The following is an 18,271-nucleotide window of genomic DNA, read 5'->3' on the forward strand; positions in this document are numbered from 1 at the left end:
TGTGGTGGGGCTTAATGAAGTTAAAGATAAAGCTTACAGAGTTCAGGCTTTTTTTGAAAAATGGTGTTTAAGTGCTTACTATGCCAGGCACTGTTCTAAATGCTGGGGTAGATACAAGCTAATCAGGTTGGACACAGTCCATGTCCATCACAGGGCTCTCAGTCTTAAATCCCATTTTACAAATGAGTGAACTGAGGCCCAGAGAGCTCAAGTGACTTGCCCAAGGTCACACAACAGACAAATGTCGGAGTCAGTATTAGAACCCAGGTTCTTCTGACTCCCATGCCATGCTGTATCCACTAGACCATGCTGCTCTTTCTCCAGTTCTGTCATTACACTTGACAGGAGGTCCAAAGGGTTAGGTTTATTATTTAACATTTGAGTAGGAAACATGAGGTTTTGCATGGGACAAAAATTAACCCAAAGCTAAGTTGCAGCGATGGTTGTGTCCATGCACATCTACACTTAGTCTCCATTGCTGGCAATATCCTGGATTAAGGAAGAACATTACTAACAAAGCACTACGAGAATTGCACTTTGACTTCAAACCATTGTCAGTCTTAATAGAAGCAACTCTCACTGCACATTGGTTAGGGAGGTTCAGGGAACAATCTCAAAACCTCTACCTGGTTTATGTAGGTCACACAAAAAGCTTGTCATATCATCAGCAGATTTCAGCTCAGGCAGCTATTAAAATGGCTTTGGGTCCCTCGGAAGGTTTATTGAGATCCTAAGATTACTTTGCAATTGGGTTGGCTGCATCAGGACTGGGGGAATCTTTGGGGTGGGCTCTCTGGACTGCCTTCACTTCCTGCATTTGCCCTCTTTTCTGTGCACCTATGCACTTGGGTCTGAACCTCTTAAGCACTTTGATATTCACCCCATGTCCAGCCCTAGAGCACTTCTTTACATATTCTTTTCCTGCCATTTCCCTTACCATGTCTGTCTCCCCCTCTAGTCTGTAAGTTCTTTGTGCCACCTACCAATCTTATTGTAGTGTCTTCTCGCAAAGGCTTAGTACAATGTTCTGCACACAGTCAGAGCTTAATAAATACCACTGATGGATTGATCCCCAGCAGGTTGAAGTAGTACCTTTACTAGGTCCAGTCTCTTCTGAAGCAGCATATTGTGAGTGAATAGAGCATGGGTCTGGGAATCACAAGGTTCTAATCCTGGTTCTGCCACATGTCTGCTGTGTTACCTTGGGCAGGTCACTTCACTTCTCTCTGCCTCAGTTACCACATCTGTAAAATGGGGATTGAGACTGTAAGCCCCATGTGGGACAGGGACTGTGTCCAACCCAATTTGCTTATATTCACCCCAGCATTTAGTACAGAGTCTGGCATAGTAAGTGCTTAATAAATACCATAATCATTATTATTATTTTTATCCTCCACAGCTGTGCTTAAGGATACAACAAAGAAACAGGTGTTGGAATGTGATTATAACTCTGGGAAGAACATCAAAAGATTTTTTTTGTTTTGTTTCATAGGTATTAAATGCTTACTATGTACTAGGCATGGTACTGAGCACCTGGGTAGATACAAGATAATCAGTTGGACACAATCCATGTCCACCATAGGGCTCAGAGTATTAATCCCCATTTTACAGATGAGGTAACTGAGGCACAGATAAGTTAAGTGATTTGCCCAACATCATCCAATAGACAAGTGGTCAACCTGGGAGTAGAACCAGGTTCTTCTGAATCCCATTCAGAATCTCTAGAACACTATTTTTCCTCTAGAAACTCATATACAAGGAGACAAGCAGATGCTTGTGAACCATTTCTCAAAATCTACCAAGCTCTCTGGACTGACAATCTAATGCCAAGACTACCTCTCTGTCCACACTTGGTACACTAAAGGGTACACACTAAAGCCCTCTTGCCAACATCCCAAAATTGAAGATTGTTAAAAAGATCAACTTGAGGCTGAGCTTTAAGTGGGCATGGGTTCCACAGGTCAGGGTTTTCAGGGGCAGAAGCTCCCACTCACTCCTAGATTCCTGTGGAGGCTCAAAAATCCCTCTGGACTCACTTTGGTGAGGGAGACAAATCCACATCCCAGCACATTAAAAGGCTCACAATGTAGTGTCCTTACCAGAAATGGAGACGGGAGCAAGCTCCAGAGTTTTCACCAACCTGAGGGAAATAAATACCCAGCCCAGTGGAGATGAGGATAAGTCCCGGCTACTATTCACAAGGAGCCTGCCAGACTTCATGAGACAAGAGGAGTAGTCAGCATGACCTTGGAGCCCTGGCCAGGCCCCCTATAACTAGGTCAGGAGTGAGGTGAAGGAGACCAGAATTCTGGTCACTTTACATGGAAGGGAACAAGGTCTAGAGTAGGTGGGGCAGAAGAGAAATAGGGGAAAAGAGGAATAAAGGGAAAAATTGGAGAATGGCTACTCACCTTCTTATGCTGCACCATCTCAGTTGTCTTTCATGCTCCTCTCAAGGCTGGTCTGATCCCTTTGCTGCCATCTATATCTTTTGTACCTGAAAGCAAAAAGCCAAATTAGTGAGAGGGAGCACAAGAAAGGACAGAAATAAAAGAACTTCTATCCTTTAAGCAGCCCTTTCCCTTCCTCTTCTCCTACTTCCTCCTAGGTCACTCTTGCACTTGAATTTTGCATCCTTTATTCACCTCTCCCTCAGCCCCTCAGCACTTATGTACATATCCATATTTATTTATATTAAATATTTCATTTATATTAATGCCCATATCCTTTTTGTTGTAAGCTCACTGTGGGCAGGGAACACATCTACCAATTCTGCTATATTATACTCTCCCAAGCACTTAGTACCGTGTTCTGCACACAGTAAGCTCTCAGTAAATATGACTGATTCCTATACTCAAGCATTCATTCATTCCATTGTATTTACTGAGTGCTTAATGTAGGCAAAGCACTGTTCTAAGCACTTGGGAGAGTACAATACAAGAATAAACAGACACATTCCTGCCCACAATGAGCTCACAGTCTGGCATTGATACTCAGATTTCTCAGGAAGGATTTTGGAGCCACTTTGAACTTGGGCTCAATCACACCCGGGTCTTAGCAGCCACATTCATTCATATGCTAGTAAAAAAAGATCTCCCTCACTAGCATAATTTTTGATCCTGAAAGAAATAAACCTATGGGTGTGAATGCATCTATGCAATATGTGTAGGAAATAGATTCCTCCCTCAAGACCTGATAAATTAGCCAGAATTGGTCAATAATGTGACCATGTCCACATGATAGATTTCATCATAAGCAACAAATTATACTGTAATATACAATACAGCTCAGCTGCTGTTTATCCAAAGATGTGTCGATTTAAATGTTCCTCAAAACATATGGGAAAGAATTTTGTTTAAATTGCTTTAATTTGGCTTTCCAAAAGACTCATGGGGGAAATTCTGTAAACTGGCTGGAAGCTGGACAAATCTAAGCCATTTGGTCACATGTGTCAAGTTTGTTACGGCATCTACATTGCCCAGACAATTTATTTGCAGTTGGCCTTTCAAGCCACTAGATGGAAATACAGATAGCATTTATGATCGTCATTACTCTCAGAATTGGGAAAGTATCCGTCATTCACTTTCCCTATGGACTATCCTCTCCTCTGTGTAGCCTGTAGAGAAAAGGAAAGGGCACAGCTGTTCTGTGTAAAACTAATGAATCAACTCTGATTTCATTCATTTTCCTAGAGAAGTACCTTTAGTCTCCACCCCCAAACTGCCAAAGGTAGGTTCCCTCTAAAACCAGCCAAAGACTCTAATCAAATCAATTATATTTATTGAGCACTCACTGAGTACAGAACACTGTACTAATTGATTAGGAAAGTTCTGTATAATAGAGTTGATATACACATTCCCGGCCCACAGTGAGCTTACAATCTAGAGGGGAAGACAGACATTAATATAAATAAATTACAGGTATGTGCATAAATGCTGTTGGGCTAAGGGAGGGATGAATAAAGGGTGCAGAGCCAAGTACAAGGGTGACACAAAAGGGAGTGGGAGAAAAATAAATGAAAGCTTAGTTAGGAAAGACTTTTGGAGGAGATGTGCTTTTAATAAGACTTTGAAGATGGGGAGAGTGATTGTATGTCAGAGCGTGTGACTGCGGGTTGTCCAGAGGCAGGACTTGGGCAAGAAGTCAGTGGCAAGATAGACTAAATTGAGGTACAGTAAATAGGTTGAACCTCTAAACCAAAAACTCTTAACCAATTCAAAACTCTAAATCCAAGCAGACTCAGCTTTGGTAGCACAAGCTTTCAGTTTCTTCTTTTCCCATATGTCAGGTCTAAATCAGGATATAGAAAATCTGCTCAGAGACCATTCTTGGGGAACTGATGTTACCTGCTTATCTTTAAAAAACTTCTTTGATAGGAAATCAGTATTTTGCAGGAAGAGCTTCCTATAACCAAACTGACCTATTAAACTGCTCAAACAAAAATGTCTTCTATAAAGTCTAAACTACTTAATTTAAACATATTAGTCTTCACAATTTTCCTCAGTCCTTAGTCACTGCATTTCCTCCCAAGCTTAAAGCAAATGAACTCAAATAGATTGAAATGGGCCTTGACTTAAAGGCACGGTACAGGGAAAATTCCTAAAACAAAAGGTAAATGAGACAACAGTTTGATTTTTCAAGGTTATTGACCTTGGAATGACTTGTTATATTTTAATTGCTTTAAATGTTTTTTTTCTATCCTAAAAGGTCCTAGCTCTGCCACCTTGCAAGTAAGAGCCTCCTGGGGGAAGATTACTTTATAAAACTGATTCTGGAAACTGGAGCTGGGGGACACTGCACCTGGGATGGAGGGTATGGGAGTGAAGAGGGAGACATGGAGCAGAGATAATTCCAAATAGCTGTTTTGTGGTGGTAGAAATAGGACAGCTCTTAAAAAAAGGAAAAAAGCCCTCCTTTCATTTGCATTTTCTAACCCTACATGGTCCCAACTGTTACTGCTGCCTAGGACCTTTGGCTAAATAATTTTTCAATGGGAAATTCCTCTTTAGATCAGAATGTGTGAAGGGCAAATATCTTCAACTCAGGACATGTAGGCCATGCCAGGCCAGGCTAGCTCTGGAGCAGGGTTGGTGGCTTGATGCCTGAGAATGCTTTACCTGAGAGTGTTGGATTGGCACGGAGGGTAGGAATTTACCCAGCTGTGAATTTTACTCTAGGGCTTCTACAGCCTCTCTGCTTTCCCTCTCATTCATTCAATTGTATTTACTGAGCACCTACTGTGTGCAGAGCACTGTACTAAGTATATGGGAATACAACAATAAACAGTGACATTCCCTGCACACAGTAACCTTACAGTCTAGAGGGGCTTATGGTCTACAGTCTCTCCCATCTTCTCCCTCCATCCACCAATTTATGTGTTTGGGGAAAAAGGCTGTTGCGGGTTAACAGCCGGACTAGTCTAGAGCAGAGTTAGCAAAGGCCAAATCGAAAGCTTCCTGGGCCTTTCACACAAGTGGTGTAGCTGTCCCTTTTAAATGTGTGGGGAGTCACTACTGAGTGAGACTGGGAATAGTTCCAGCCTGGCAGGGACCAGACACTATCAAGGTCCAAGCTGCCATGATGGTAAGGCCATAACCAGGAGAAGGCAGGAAGCAGGGGTTGGGCAGAGGCAGGGAGCCAGGGCCATGGGCAAGTGGGCACAGACCTGCTATTTTCGCTAGTTGGTTAGAGACTGCAATGACATAGTTCTGTTGTGAATGCAGAAGAAAAAAGCAAATCTATTTCCAGTAGTGCTGCATTTCCTTTTTCCTTTCCTAAAATGTGCATTTGGGAGGGGAATTGAAAATTCAGAGCATATAAACAATCATACAATCACATGGTCTCCGGGGCCAATCGGGGGCATAGAAGAGAACACAACCACAGATTCAAAAAAAACTATTTCTGCCCAGACAGAAGCCAGAGACTAGAAGTTTTCTTCATTCACCTGTGTAATATGAGTAAAAACAGAGCCCAAAACATTTTACCATTAAGAAATATCAGAGTGAATGATTTAGGGGGAGAAAAGAGCATTGTTTTAGCTCTATACCACAGGGTCTTCCCCAGTACAGGAGTTCCTAAAACAATTTCTGAGCAGTCCTATTGAAAAACCAGCCCTGCTGGATGATCTGTTCCAATCTCTCCTCACTTTACCACTCACTTTTCAATGAGACCCACCTGGTTATGGCCTAACACATTTCCTAAGGCACCATTTTTAAAAAATGAATTGGCCTTTTTCTAAAAGAGGAAAAAACATTTTGAAGTCTAATTCATACTTCTTAAGGGTCTCTTTCTCTAAACCTGAGCTTATTTTTACTTTAGTGACAATTATAATCATCTTAAATTTTGGAATTCCACATTTAGGGTGATTTAAAGAAATAGTGCCAAACACCACATACAACAGACATAACGCTTAAAGGAAGGAAAGTACTTTTGTGTGTCTAAGGTAGGCAGGGAACATGTCTATCAGCTCTATTATATCATATTCTCCCAAGCATTTAGTACAGTGCCCTGCAGACAGTAAGCACTCAAAAAATAGTATCGATTGATTGCATTGTGGGAACTGCACTGGCCATTTCTGCCACACATGCACACACCCATAGGAGAATAGCACCATAATTGTCATCTTCTCTAAATAGACATCTGTGCAAATATTCGTATTTATTAAAGGCCTCTTTCAACTGGAGCCTAAACTGTTAAGCCAAACCAAATTCCTTTCAGTCTTTATCATCATAAGGTCTTATAAATAAATACACATGGCTTCTGTAATAGATAATCATACTGTTCAGTTGCCTAGGGAAAAAGTTTCAATCTCTCTAATCTGTCAAACAAATTTCTCAACCTGAAGATTAATAGTCAGTTCAGTTACTGTACTGTTAAAACTAATTCACTCTCACCCACTCCAATCTAAAATATTTCAGTGCTTTAAATGAAAGGAACCAATGTGAATTTTTATAAATACCCCAAGGTCATGGCTTTGGAAGCCTCTGGCTCTTGTTCTCCCTGCCTCAGCTCAACAACCCTGATTCTGTTTCTCTATTTCCCATAAAATGCTTTATGGCCTGCAGGCCAAGCCAGAGTCAAAGGCACGGGCCACTGTCTTAACACAGGGGGCTCTAAAAATGGACATGGAAATAGAGTTGGAAGAAGCACTTTGAGACCCTTAGCTTCCCCTTGCTTAGATGCTTTGGAGACTTATTAACCATCCAGTGCCTCTGCCTCTGTTACTACAACCTCCTTCACTGCCTGAAGGTTTAACTCACACCTTTAAATGACTATGCCCTGTTTCAGTGGGAAGGCCTTGCTCCTTGTTTTATGCAGCTTCACTGTACACCACTGCATTTGGTGTGCAGCAGTCAGCCAAGAGAGAGCCCTAGGGGGTTTAAGCAAGCTTGAGGCTGCATGTTAGCGTGAAACCAAACCAAGCAGACAGCTGTGACAGCCTGCTGATTCCATTTATTGGCATTTCATTTCTGGAAAGGATGGAAATCAGCCTACTGCATTCAGGGCATATCACTATCATCCCACATTTGACTCCAGGCTTGCTAATTTGTTCTCTCCCACTCTGTAATATGAAGGAATTCTGATCTAGAATGGAATAACTCTTGGTAACCCAGACCACACAACCCTATCACAGGGCTTATATTTTCGGATATTTCAAACAGTGGATGTTCACCATATGGTCCCTTCTTCTTTGACCTGGGTGCATGAGACAAAATTTCTATTGCATTATTCAACTCGGAAGGGCATGAGGAATAGAAAAAAGATGTAAAAGAGAGACAATATCCAGCATCCTGGAATTCATGGAAAAAGAGAGAGGAGCCATAGAAAATCAACATGGCCTAATAGAAAAGGACAAGACTGGGAATCAGGAGAGCTGGGTTCTAGTCCCAGCCCTGCCACTTGCCTGTTATATAACCTTAGGCAAATCAACCAATAGAAGTTAGTACCTCTGTTTTCTCATTTGTAAAATGGGGATTAAACTCCTGTTCTCCTTCCTCCTTTGAAGTATAGTCAGGAACTGGATCTGATCTGATTATCTTCTATCCTCAGCTCCCCTGCAGTGTTTGGCATATAGAAAGTGCTTTATAAATGTATTATCATTATTATTACTATTACTATTCCCACCTTGACTAGTGCAACTGCCTCTTGTCTCTCCCCACTCCAGTCCATACTTCATTCTGCTGTCTGGATAATTTTTCTAAAAAAAGTTCAGTTGATATCTCTTCACTCCTCAGGAACCTCCAATTGTCCAAACCTCCATGTCCTCATCAAACAAAAACTCCTTTTCATTGGTTTTAAAACACTCAATTAGCTCACTTCCTCCTACCTTGCCTCACTGATCTCCTACTAAAGCCCAGCCCACACATTTCACTCCTCTAGTGCCAGTTTACTCACTATGCCCTAATCTCATCTAACTCCCCACCCAGACCTTTCCCACACCCTCCCTCTAGCCTGGAATCCCCACCCCCTCAGTATACACCAGACCACCACTCTCCCCACCTTCAAAGCATTATTAAAGTCACATCTCCTCCAAGAGGTCTTCCCCAATTAATCCCTCTTTTCCCTGACTCCCTCTCCCTTCTTCGTCTATGCACTTATATCTGTGACCTTTGGGGATTTGATATTCATCCCACCCTCAACCCCACAGCTCTTATGTACATATGTTTAAATGATATATTATAAATTATTTATTTATATTAATGTGGGCAGGGAACATGTCTGCCAACTCTGTTGTATTGTACTTGTACTCTCCCAAGTTCTAAGTACAGTACTCTGCACATAATAGGTGCTCAATAAATACCACTGATGATGATGATGCTTTTTATTATTTTTAAATATACAGGAGTTGCAAACAACTAATAATAATAATAATGGTGGTATTTGTTAAGCACTTACTATGTGCCAAGCACTGTTCTAAGCACTGGGGGGATACAAGGTAATCAGGTTGTCCCATGTGGGCCTCACAGTTTTAATCCCCATTTTACAGATTAGGTAACTGAGGCACAGAGAAGTTAAGTAACTTGCCCAAAGTCACGCAACTGACAAGTGGCAGAGGCGGGATTAGCACCCATGACCTCTGACTCCCAAGCCCAGGCTCTTTCCACTGAGCCATGTTGAACTACTTACTAACCTTGGGGAACCAAATTACCTTGCAGTTTAAAACCTGTAAGACTGCAGAATATTAATGACATGAGGTTTATTATGGCATTTGCACTGACCTACACACACTATTTGAGTAGGATAACATACTATTTTGTGTCTGTCTTTTACTTTATCCTGGTACAAGCAGCTTGACCATCTAGCAAAAAGAGGATAACTCTTAGCCAAGTAATGAGAAGAATAAGTCCTATAAAAATTCAACATACTGTCCTTACATCTGGTGGCATTTGGAGGAGAGATTGCATTGAAATTCACTTTACAACCCACAAAGCACAAACACTGTGAAAGACTGCAGAAGTAGGAGTTCTCCACTCTGAATGGTGTTCTGCCAGGCCACAGAATAAATGATGCCATTAAAAAACTTCATTCAGAATTTTATCAGGTCACTCCTGTTGTTCACCTCTTCACCAAAGAATGCAAGTGATGGATTGCAGAATATTCTGTGTTCTTTTATTTCAATTGTATTTTAAGCCATGTGTGCTCCACATCATCTACAAACTTGCCAAAATACCACCCCAGTAAAGTAGGAAACCACAGTTCTGGAGCAGCTAGTGGCAGAAAAACCAAGCACCTTGAAAATGTCTATACTCTTAGGATATGTCTACAGTGAGAACTTGAATTATTCTCAACTGAATTTTCCATAAAACATTTTCTTCACTCCGATTGCTACAATCAGTCAGTCATATTTACTGAGCACTCCCTGTGTGCAGAGCACTGTACTCAGCACTTGGTAGAGTACAACAGAGTTGGTAAACTCATTCCCTGCCCACAGTGAGCTTACAGTATAGAGGGGAGACAGACATTAAAGAAATAAATTACGGGTATGTACATTAGTGCTGTGGAATAGAGGGAGGGGTGAAAAAGGGAGCAAATCCAAGTGCAGGGCAATGCTAAAGGGAATGGAGAAGAGGAAATTCATTCAATTGTATTAAATGCTTACTGTGTGCAGAGCATTGTGCTAAGTGCTTTGGAAAGTACAAGACAATATAAACAGTGAATGTTCTCTGCCCACACTGAGCTCACAGTCTAGAGAGGAATGAGGCCTAATTGGGAAAAACCTCTTGGAAGAATGTAATAATAATAATAAGTTGGTATTTGTTAAGCGCTTACTATTGCAGAGCACTGTTCTAACTAGCGCTGGGGTAGATACAGGTTATTCAGGTTGTCCCACATGAGGCTCACAGTCTTCAACCCCATTTTACAGATGAGGTAACTGAAGCCCAGAGAAGTGAAGTGACTTGCCCACAATCAACACAGCTGACAAGTGGCAGAGCCGGAATCTCAACTCATGACCTCTGACTCCCAAGCCCGGGCCTTTTCCACTGAGCCACGCTGCTTCCCTTAACTATAGTGCCAGGCACTGAACTTAAAGCGCTGGAGTGATACAGCAGATCGGGTTGGACAAAGTCCCTGTCCCACTTGGGGGCTCATAGTCTAATCCCCATTTTCCAGGATGAGGTAACTTGAGACCCAGAGTAAATGTTGTGGGGTTGTGGATGACAAGTGCAGAGGCTGGATTAGAGTACTGATGACTCTTGCTGACTCCAAGGCCCATGCCTCGATCCATTATGCCAGTGTCTTCAGTAAGGCTTTGAAGGTGGGGACGGTGCTATCATCTGTCGAATATGAAGTGGAGAGCATTCCAGGGGCCAGAGGCAGGACTTGGGCGAGAGTCGGAGAGCAGAGTACAGTGAGGTGAGCATGCCAGATACTCATGACGGCCTCTCAAGCATACCCCCTGGGGGATTAGCGAACACTCAATTCTTCACTGAGGACATATTTAATTCCTGGCCTATTCCCCTACCCCCACATGATCCTGACCCTGAGACTGCACCTGAGGTGAGGTCACACTTAAATTGTGGGCTGACCCTCTTGGCTTGATAGGTCAGGGGAGAGTTTAACAGGGTGAAACTACCTACTGATTCTCCTTCCCCTAAAATTGAGTTGATCAAGTCTTTGATTCGGGGGACTGATTTGGTCCTCCTTGTTTGCCTCTCCTAGACCTAATGACTCTGCCCCCTGTTCAGGGAGCGGAGGGTCTTCCACACCCCAACAAAGAGTCTGTGTGGTCCTGATTGAAGAGAGCATTTCAAACTTTTCCCATGTCCTGGCCTTCTCCTCTTGCTCCACTGACAGTCTGGATGGACTTAGGGAAGTCCCCAGAGTACATCCAGATCAGTGGCATCATATAGGCAGGGGACACTAATTCAGAATTAATACTGTCCCAGAAAAAAAAAAAGCTGTCCATTTTGCAGTTTCAGAAGCCTGCACTATACACTATAGACCTGTAACTTGGCCTCTGCCAGCCCAAAGGGGCGTTTATTTGGGCCAGATGGAATGGCCACCCCAAATTCTTCCTAACAAACGTCTGTTTGTTGGCCTTAAAACAAAGCTGGAACCACAGTGCCTTAAGGGTCATTTTCTTTTGTAATCAACTCTTATGTAGGTCTCCTGTGATGGATATCGTCTCTAGGCGTGAATGTGATCCTGCTCCTTCCAACTGAATATTCTTCTTTCTCCTACAGAGAAAACTCACCCTACTAGTGGATCATTGAACAATCTACTGGTAAATTTGTTCGATGTAGGGTTCAAACTCAACCAAACAGAGATTGTCTTTTCAAATCAAAAGTGATTTTTCTTTTCTGGATCTTTCTATGGATTATTTGTTTGCTATTTTATTTATTTATTATTTACTTCTATGGGTTTGGGTTTCTCCCCTGGAAAAGACCATCCTCAGTAACTATCCTCTTGGTGGGGTTTATCCCCTTAGAGCAAGTCTCTGGATTTTGCCATGAGCATGGTAATCTGATCCTTGGGAAATAAAAGAGGGAGAGGTTGGCTGAGAATTGTATCCTGAGTTCCCTGAATAATCCATGCTCTGGATAGAGCTTCTAGAGAAAAGAGCACCAGCACACTTAAAGAATCCCATCCTCCTCTCCAAATGCTGAAAAATATCCAGAAATGAATGCTTTTGCACAAAAGAAACAGCAAGGCTATTTAGACAAAGAATCCTTTGTCTTTCACAGCCTTGATATTACATTTTATCATCTTTCAGATGTGAAATGATAATATAGTTATAAAAAGCTCAAAAATAGTGTTCCCTCCAATTGTGGATTTTAGTGTGAACTTCCAAAGTAAAATGGATTAAAGCCTGCAGAATGAAATGTGCTCTCAATATTTTCTGACAGCTTTTCAGATATTTTGAAAAAGACAAATAAAATAGTGCTTCAGGGCTGGCCATATTAGGCGTGAGAAAATGTGTCCTGAAAAGCAGAGTTCTCTTCTGGGCTAGCAAGATCTTCTACTGATCTCATGGGCACAAAGTAAGGATAATATATCTCCATTTGGAAATGAAATGCATTTGATGGTTAATGAAAAATACCCCTTCCTTCCCTTGCAACAACCTGCAGTGTGGCCTCAAATCAATTTCACTCCACAGTGTGAGGTACCACTTGCACAATTACAGAAGGGAAATAGTACCAGGTGAGATACATGAATGACTGCAAAGCCCTGTGATGTTGGTGAATCACTGAAAAGTGTCAGACTGTCACTGAGAAAGCCAATGCCAATCTTCTGAACCAGGCCACATGGTTGAATATTTGCTCAGAGCAGCAGAACCCCACTTCTGGGCAAGGTGGGGCGAGGGGGAAGGTGATCAAGAATTGGACCCCATCAACGTCAAAACTCTTTACAGGTGTCTGTAACACTTGGCATGGAATAAGTCCCAAAGCACTTGCATCCATCCATCCTATTTGTCTTACAGCACAGGCAGTTCTCAAATAGAATCATAATCAACTCCCTTATCGCCCTGTGTTGTTTCCTTGGTTATAATATATAATTTATAAGAGCTATCATTCAGCTCCAGAAAACCATTTTATCATGTTACTTTCAAAACAACTCCAAAGACCCTGGATCCCTTGACTCTGATGTATTTGGAATAACATTGCAGGTATGAGCCTATTAGAATGGGGAGTTAATTCATCACCCATTCAACCTCTATATCGCCTCTGTGGGCATTTAACTGGACTAAAAACTGTAGGATCAGGAACAAGGAGTGTTAGTCTCCTGATGCTAAAAGTCAGGGATGATCCACAGCCAGGAATCACTTGTGATCTTTGAAAAGAGTGAGACATGGCTAGGAAGCCTCTCCCTTCACTCTGATTCCCTGTCATTCCTGGCAAAACAATTCAGCATCATTTACTAGTTGAATCATTCCAAGTAATAAATTGTCAGGGTATTGTTTCTGAGAACTATGTCAGAACCCAGGCACGTTCTCTGGGTTAACTATTGAAAGAACATTTGGCATTTATTTTCAATGTAAATTCAAGTGTTACGGTAATGTTATGTGATTTCAGGTGTTGGGCTGCACCTTTTGTTCACCTCTCTCTTTTCCTCAAAAGCCTCCACGGTCCGTGTCCCTCCACATCACAGTTGGCTTCATGGCTCTCCACCAACTCATATCACATTACCTACCCACTCTCTTGAGCCTCTATACCCCAAATAGCTCTCTTTGTTGTTTTCAAGCTAACCTTCTCTGACTCCCCTGACTCCATCCTCTAATTGACACTGCCTCTCTGACTTGGAACTACCTCCCTCTCCAAATCTGGCAGATGACAGTTCTACCTAAAGCCAAAGCCTTCCTAAAACCCCACCTCCTCCAACAAGCCTTTCCCAGTTAATTCCCAGCACCCTTCATCATATAAACTCAATCAGCTACCTCTTGCACTTAATCTATTCTTAGCAAGTATGTTAATACACTTATTCAATTGCACATTGTTATCTTGAATAGTTTATTAGTAAATATTTTAATGTCAGTTTCCCCCATTAGAGTATAAACCCCTTGGGGCAGCGAATCTATCACTTCTTTGTACTCCACAAGCACTTCCCAAGTATAGTGCTCACCCAAAGTGGACACTCAATAAATACTAACTCTGCTGCTAAAAAAAAAATACTGCTTTTACTAATATTACCATCACCATTTTCAAACTGTGCTTGAAACGATGAAATAATTAAGCTTTATCAGACAGTGCACTAAACTGGGGACCTGAATCACCCAAGAAAGAAAATAGGTTTCTTTAGACAGTGAAGAGGAATGGATATGAATCCCAGGGAAAGGGCACAAGATGGAGCTGACAGTCTTCCCCACAGAGTATTTGTCCACCCTTTGAATTATTTCAGAGGATAGAAAATCACTTTCCTTTCACAGAAGTCACCACTTGATTTTACTGCTCCACTTTCAGGGGTCCATTTGAGACTTTCCCATCCTGTACTTCATGATATCCATCCAATTTCCCTAGATAAGACTCTTGAGTGGAGCAGCTTCTCCAGGGAGATGTTTGCATTCAACACCATGGCTGATGATTACTAATCTGAGGGAAGGAACCATATTCTGTCTTCCCTATGGGATAATGAAGTCAGGGTGGGAAGTTTGGAGAACAGAATATGGCTTTTTGCCCTACAGGATAAATACCATGGAAGGAAATTTAAATTGGACAAAGAGGAAAAAGCCACATTCCCTTTCCCATGTTTGCTGCTGAATGAAGATGAATGAGTGCAATTGCTTGTTCCCCAGGCAACAGTGGTCAAAAGAATCAAAATACTGGTCAGAGGTAAAATTCACCTTATGCTAGACTCTGACTGAAGCTGCATGCAGGCCCCAACTGTTTCTTCCAATATCTGATCATGTTCTCTCCAGATAGATGTGCGTTGCCAGAGTTCATTCTCTAATTCCCCAATGGCACTCTGTGCGAAATTCCTATTTTCGGAGGACAAACCACACACCATCTCCAAAAAACCCTCACTATTTCAAAATCCATTCTGTCAGAATTCAAAATAATTTGGACTGGGCTTTTTTCTGAGCAGTAATACAGAAGGAAAAGGAATTTATATGGAAACCAGTCTATACTACTCTGGGGAACGGATAGGTTGTTTCTTGAACAGAAATAAGAGGGGAAGAGGAAGTGGAGAAAGGTGCAGGGAACAGAAAAGCCAGCAGAGAAAAGAACAGTTGAGAACTAATTTTCACTCCAAGAAACATTCTGTTTCCATTGCTATTTTCCATTCAGCAGAAGCACTTTGGGAGAGGTCCACTGCTGGTGGATGAGGCAATAATTAGGACTATATTGTTAGGGGGTGATTTAGTCTCATTTTCTCATCCTACATCTGCCTTTGCGACACCTCTGCAACTGTCTGTGATACATTATGGATACAGAACACACTAAACCTTTCATTACCCTCTTCCATCATTTCCTGGGAGTAACTCAAGCTGTCCACAGTGGAGTTGGAGTTGCAGGCTGTATAGTGTTCTCTCAAACAGACATGTATATGGTGGGGAGGCGTGTTCATCAACCTTCATACACTGCTTCCAAGGCCTTTAGCGTATCAACTGTTTTGAAATATAGACATGAGCAACAGTGCCCTCTCAAGCCATTTCTGCCAGCCTGAAATTGCAGTTTCCGACTGATCCAAACTGAAAACTTCAAAATAATTGAAGCCGAGCTGGCCAACTGTCATCTGACTGGCCCATGATACTTACATCAACTTATCTCCTTGTGCATTTAAAGAATTCCTCCCTCTGTCCTGGGGCAGACAGGAAATGTTACCCTGCTTGTTGCTTCTCCCCATAGCCAGAAAAGTTTGTGGCTCTAACATGATCCGAAATTCTTTCTTTTGTAAAGAATGATGAAGGTGGTGGAAATGATCATTATTAATTATAACAGTGATGATAATCATAATGTGGGTGTATCTACAATTGTGCATATATCTATAATATTTATTTTGATGCTATTGATGTCTATCTACTAGTTTTGTTTTGTTGTCTGTCTCCCCCTTCTAGACTGTGAGCCCATTGTTGGGTAGGGATTGTCTCTATCTGTTGCCGAATTGTATTTTCCAAGTCCTTAGTACAATGCTCTACGCACAGTAAGTACTCAATACGATTGATTGAATGGATGAATAATGGCACCTTGTATTTATATAGTTATATAGCAATTTTACTTTTTCCAAAAGACTCGCATCTGTTCTATCCGCACATCAAACCCATGAGAAGACGTGATGAAGCCTAAGTACTGCCCAGTGAATATAAAGGAAAGGTCTTCTAGGTTATTTGTGAAAGCAAAGATGTGAATTTCCTGAGCCCACTGAAGTCCCCATTTCTAAAGCCAGATTCCATTGTGCATCCTTACTTATAATAATAATAACCACTTTTCTTAGCACTTATTATGTGCCAGGGACTTTACTAAGCACTGGGGTGGCAACAAGCTAATTGGGCTGGACACAGTCCCTGTCCCACATGGGCTCACAGTCTCAATCCCCATTTTACAGATGATGTAACTGAGGCAAAAACAATTTAAGTGACTTGTCCAAGGTCACTCAGCAGACAAGTGGCAGAGCTGGCATTAGAACCATGACTTTCTGACTCCCAGGCCCATGCTCTATCCACTACACCATGGTTTCATGGTCTTCTTTTAGCCCTTAAATACTGGATCATGGGATGACAGTCTTTAGATCAAGTATACAAATTTCCCTTGGAGAACTAAAATTGGTAGTTCAGCTAGATAATTCAGGGAAGATAAAAAACAAACAAAAAAGAGTCCTCATCTGACTTCATTAGTCACATCCATTTCCTTTGTTCCTGAATGCAAAGGGAGGTGGTTTTACTTCTCCAGCCCTGATCTCTCTCTCTCTTAAGTCTCGCATTTCCTCCTGCCTTCAGGACATTACTACTTGAATGTCCCACTGATACCTCAAACTTAATGTATCCAATACAGAACTCATCTTCCCACCCAAACCCTATCCTCCCACTGTCTTTTCCATCACTGTAGACAACACCACTATCCTCCCTGTGATACAAGTCCACAACCATCTTCATTATGTTCATTTAACCTCTCTCATTTAACCTACATATTCAATCTGTCACCAAATCCTGTGGTTCTACTTTCACAGCATTGCTAAAATTTGCACTTTTCTCTCCATCAAAACTGCTACTGCTACTGATCCAGGCATTTATTATACCCCATCTTGACTACTGCGCTACGCTACTGTAGTACAATAGTAGTACTATGCTACTATTGAGAAGCAGCGTGGCTCAGTGGAAAGAGCACAGGTTTTGGAGTCAGAGGTCATGGGTTCAAATCCTGGCTTGGCCACTTGTCAGCTGTGTGACTTTGGGCAAGTCACTTAACTTCTCAGTGCCTCAGTTCCCTCATCTGTAAAATGGGGATTAAGACTGTGAGCCCCACATGGAACAACCTGGTTCCCCTGTGTCTACCCCAGCACTTAGAACAGTGCTCGGCACATAGTAAGCGCTTAACAAATAGCAACATTATTATTATTATTATTACTGCGACAGCTTTCTTGATGACCTCCCCACCTCCTGTTTCTCCCCAACTCCAGTACATACTTCATGCTGCTGCCTGGATTATTTTTCTAGAAAGAGGTTCAGTCCATGTCTCTGCACTCCTCAAGAACTTCCAGTGGTTGCCCACTAGAAATCACGGCTGTAAAGTCTTATGGAAAAGGAGCTGTATTTGTCAGTTGAATTTTGATGGGGTAGGGAAATTAGGAAGCAGGGGGTGGGAGGGGAGATAAAGGTTTGTTTTGTAATCAACTGATCTTTTCACAACCGACTCTCAAGAAGACATGCTCTTATATCCCATATGGAAATTTTCATTTGCAAAGTATGTAAAGAAAGATCCTTTCACTACTCTAGAATAAAATGTAAATTAATTTGGAGTTACTGTCACACAAAATTTGTGATAACCTAACTCTCTAACTAGAACTTCCTCATCCTGGCAATATGTGTTCAACCCTTCAGGAACCTCATTTCAGTTATTAATTTACATACTAAATTCCATCTATCATGCACCCTGTAGAACTCGGCATTCTGGCCTAGTCATAAGAGATGCCTGATACTGGCTTGCTATTCTGACCTAGAGTAAACACTCTTGAAGCCCAGCAGAGTGGGATTTTTAATCTAGATTTTTAAAGCAGATCAGTTCTGCAAAAGTAAGAAAAGGTAAACTCCTCTTTCCATCTCCCAGCGAGCTTCATACTTCCCAACATCACCAAACCCAATGAGCAGATGGACTGAGTTAGTCTCCCATATATTATC

The sequence above is a fragment of the Ornithorhynchus anatinus genome, chromosome 8 (assembly GCF_004115215.2).
Source record: "Ornithorhynchus anatinus isolate Pmale09 chromosome 8, mOrnAna1.pri.v4, whole genome shotgun sequence".
Taxonomy (NCBI): Eukaryota; Metazoa; Chordata; class Mammalia; order Monotremata; family Ornithorhynchidae; genus Ornithorhynchus; species Ornithorhynchus anatinus.